Genomic DNA, 5,000 nt, shown 5'->3' on the forward strand with positions numbered 1-5,000 from the left:
TTTTTTGGTAGTATTAACTGAAATAAAACTGCACATAAATATCAGGTAAAAAACACTATCTAACACAATCTAAAACTGTCAAATCCATAGTGTTTTTATTGTATGACTTTTTTGGAGTTTAGAAATATATAGAAAATACACTTTTGGTTACCAACATTCTTCAAAATATCTACTTTATGTAAGTTTGGAATAACAAGTGTGTCTAAATTTTGAGGAAATGTATATTTTTGGGTGAACTCTCTCTTTAAATAACTATTTACTGTGAGTGATGACAATTAAGTAATATATATATATATAGGGGGCAGCACTGTGTCGCAGTGGGTAGCACAATCGCCTCACAGCAAGAAGGTCGCTGGTTCGAGCCTAGGCCGGGTCAGTTGGCATTTCTGTGTGGAGTTTGCATGTTCTCCCTGTGTTTGTGTGGGTTTCCTCCGGGTGCTACGGTTTCCCCCACAGTCCAAACACATGTGGTACAGGTGAATTAGGAAGGCTAAATTGTCTGTAGTGTCTGAGTGAGTGTGCATGGATGTTTCCAAGTGATGGGTTGCAGCTGGAAGGGCATCCGCTGCGTGACACATGTGCTGGATCAGTTGGTGGTTCATTCCGCTGTGCGATTAATAAAGGAAAAGAAAGGCCGAAAAGAAAATGACTGAATGATTAGTAAGAAATCTAAAGTTTCTTAACACTCCACATTTCTTATGTCTTCCACTCGCAACAAATAATCAGCAGAGACCTGTGGTTGTGTTTGTGCTAGTTGAAAGGTTTTCAACAACTGAAACTTTTCGGAAAAGGTATGATATTCTCTGATCAGTTTGAAGGATTTACCCTCCAAAGTGAGAACTTTGTAAATGATGAAGAGTGTGTGTGTGTGGGGGGGGGGGTATGGCTTTCCTTCTGAATCATCTGTGGCGCAAACCTGTGCAGGAAGAGTCTCCATCACTTATACCCTTCAAAACCCTTCATCTTGAAGAGGCCAGATTTGAACACTTTACTTTGGAAAGACCCTTCAGTATTGGGCTGTGATTATTCTCTGAAGTGCCCTTCGGAGGCAGCAGAGAAGATGCTTTGAAAGCTTCACACAAACATTGTTTTGGCCTGATTGTGTTGAATGGTTTTCTCTTTATAATACATCTGTGCCTTAATGGGGTTTTGTGTCGTTTTAGGTTTCTGGAAGCAATTCGCAAGAACTACACTAATAAGTGAATGCTTTAAAGGGGGCCTATTATAGCCCGTTTTACAAGGTGTAAAATAAGTGTTCTTAGAGTGTGTATGTGACATTTCAGCTCAAAATACCACAGATATTGTTTACTAACTCTCTGTAACTGACCCTTTTAGGCTTTGATCCTAATTGTGCCATTTTGGTGACTGTCGCTTTAAATTCAAATGAGATGTGCTCTTTTCAGAAGAGGGCGGAGCTACAAATGCCTGTGTGTCAGCATAGTGGCAGATTCAAAAACAAGACTAACATTCTATACTAATTAGGCAGAGATGGTCACTAGTGGGCGGGGCTTTCCTCCTCTGATGACACGTACAGCAGGAGAATGTCGATCAAAGTGTTTCTGCAGACTGTTATTAACAAGTCTGATTATAACAAATACAATTAATACATGTTTACCATTAGAAGCTGCTTATATTCACACATTGCTGATACACAACTGTTTAAACCCCTTATAAGAGTGATTTTAGCATAATAGCCCCCCTTCAAACAACATTAGGCGCTCATAAATGTATTCATGGTGAGATTTGCCTATATAAGTGGGCATTATGAATGTGCTAGACCCTTTTTACTGAAGATCAATGATGTATAACAACCTGAGAATGAACCATGGTCTCTGCTATTTTTAGATTACACCAAATTCACAGATCAATGCCTTTTATTTAAATCTAATTGGTCAAATCAAAGTTCTGAAATGGTTTGCACTACAGTTTGCCTTATTTGTGACTCATTTGCAGTGAAACAGGAGGATGTCTTGAGGAAAATGTAATGCAAATCTTGTCTATCATTTGTAACACTGAAGAAGCTCTTCAAAAAATACATTTCTTTCCAGAGCAGCAAATATAGGCACTCTTTTTATGGGGGTCCGTCTCTGTACTGATGAAAGACCCTGAAAATGCCCCTGATTTTCCCACTCATCTGATTCTAAAGATCTTTGGTTACAGATTACCATTCAGAAGTAATGATGACACAATAACAGAGCAGATGAGACGCTTGTTCTAGTTCTGTTGAGTCGGCAGACTGAAGCGTCAGGAACATTGTTGTCTTGAACACACAGACACTTAAAGGACTTTAGTTTTATGCAAATGGCAGACTGAAGGTTTAAAGTGCGACGACGTTTTATTCTCTCCTTCTAAAGTTTGCTGGTGTTTCACAGAGACAAAGAGTTCAAAACACTGATCTGACGAAACTATAATGTGTGAACTGTAATCTCACAAAGAAAACGCATAACAAGCTTCTATCTATCTGTCTGTTTGTCTGTATATTATACCTTAGCATCACCCTAGCAACCACTCAATCATCTATCATTCCTTAGCAACACCCTAGCAACCATTCTATCTATTTGTCTGTCTGTCTATCTATCTATCTTACCTTAGCAACACCCTAGCAACCATTCTATCTATCTATCTATCTATCTATCTATCTATCTATCTATCTATCTATCTATCTATCTATCTATCTATCTGTCTGTCTGTCTGTCTGTCTGTCTGTCTGTCTGTCTGTCTGTCTATCTGTCTGTCTGTCTGTCTGTCTGTCTGTCTGTCTGTCTGTCTGTCTGTCTGTCTGTCTGTCTATCTTACCTTAGCAACACCCTAGCAACCATTCTATCTGTCTGTCTGTCTGTCTGTCTGTCTGTCTGTCTGTCTATCTATCTATCTATCTATCTATCTATCTATCTATCTATCTTACCTTAGCAACACCCTAGCAACCATTCTATCTATCTATCTATCTATCTATCTATCTATCTATCTATCTATCTATCTATCTATCTATCTATCTATCTATCTATCTATCTATCTATCTGTCTGTCTGTCTGTCTGTCTGTCTGTCTGTCTGTCTGTCTGTCTGTCTGTCTTACCTTAGCAACACCCTAGCAACCATTCTGTCTGTCTGTCTGTCTGTCTGTCTGTCTGTCTGTCTATCTGTCTGTCTGTCTGTCTGTCTGTCTGTCTGTCTTACCTTAGCAACACCCTAGCAACCATTCTGTCTGTCTGTCTGTCTATCTATCTATCTATCTATCTATCTATCTATCTATCTATCTATCTATCTATCTATCTATCTATCTATCTATCTATCTATCTATCTATCTATCTATCTATCTATCTATCTATCTATCTATCTATCTATCTATCTATCTATCTATCTATCTATCTCTAGTCTAGCCTAGCCTAGCCTAGCCTAGCAACTAGCCTAGGACATGTTAACAACATGCTAATCAATGCTAGTCAGATGGTAAAACATACTAATGTTCTACAGCATGCTAGAAACATACTAGGAATGAGTTAATATATAATGCGTAACATTTTATCATTTTAACACATGTTAGTGGTATGCTAATTTATGTTCCTTTTAGCCAAACATGCTAGCAACATGAACATTCATGTTATCATTGTAACACCGGGCTAAATCATGCTTGCAATGGCTAAAACAACTGTCATGTGCAGTAACACTTTAGTTTAGGTCACAATTGATGCTATTATGAACTACTGGATTATTACCTGACTATTATTAAGATATTAACTGTCAGTAGTTATGATTAACATTAGTAGTTATAAACTGTGATCTTAATCCGCATCACTAATCCTAACCAACACCTAAACCCAACGTCTACCTTGCTATTAATAAACAGCTAATTAGTAGTTTATTAAGCTAGTTTGCTAATACCATCAATTGTGACTGCAGCTAAAATGGTAACCTGTGTGCTAGCAATATTTAGCAACAAATCCAACAGTCTCAGCCTAGCAAAATGCTAAATGTGCAAGAAACATGCTAGCAACATGCTAAACGTAGTTTTTTTGTGTGTGAAACAAAGTTCCTACTAAGATTTCTGCATCATAAACACTTTCTTTCTAGATGACAGTGGCCGTGTCCAAGCGGTCCGTCTGTTCGCTTTGGTTGGGTCACCCAATGTAACTGTCCTGACTGCTCCATTCAACCCAATGTGTGCGGTGTTAATTCAAGACAGGTGCTGATGAATATTGATGAGCTGTTTAACCTCTGAGCCGTGGTTACCGCAAGCAGGGCGTGTCCTAAAACACATGAATATGCATGAGCTTAACAGTCTTCAGCACTATACAATGAGCTGCGCTTTAAGGAGCGGGTGTCTTCATTCAGACGTTTGAATATGTCGTATACGTCAGACTCAGCTGTGATGTTTTTCTTCAGAAAACTCATATGAATGGGTCAATTAGGTTAATTAAAGGAACTGATTAATCCAGAGATGATCGCAAAGCCTGAGGTATCATGTGTGCCAGGTTTGTTTAAGTACTGAGGAGAACAGTGTCAGGAGGAGTCAGATTCACTCCATCTTTCATCAGATGATTTGTTTGGTTACAGTGCTTCAGTATATTTTTCAGTTTGTACTTTGAGTATTTTTTTGGGGGGAATTTTTTTTTAACTACATCAAGCACTTATTATTACCTTATTATTATTATTATTATCATTATTATTATTATTATTATTATTATTATTATTATTATTATTATTATTATTATTATCATTATTATTATTATTATTATTATTATTATTATCATTATTATTATTATTATTATTATTACCTTATTATTATTATTATTATTATCATTATTATTATCATTATTATTATTATTATTATTATTATTATCATTATTATTATCATTATTATTATCATTATTATTATCATTATTATTATTATTATTATTATTATCATTATTATTATTATTATCATTATTATCATTATTATTATTATTATCATTATTATTATTATTATTATTATTACCTTATTATTATTATTATTATCATTATT

The sequence above is a fragment of the Danio aesculapii genome, chromosome 14 (genome assembly GCF_903798145.1).
Source record: "Danio aesculapii chromosome 14, fDanAes4.1, whole genome shotgun sequence".
Lineage (NCBI taxonomy): Eukaryota > Metazoa > Chordata > Actinopteri > Cypriniformes > Danionidae > Danio > Danio aesculapii.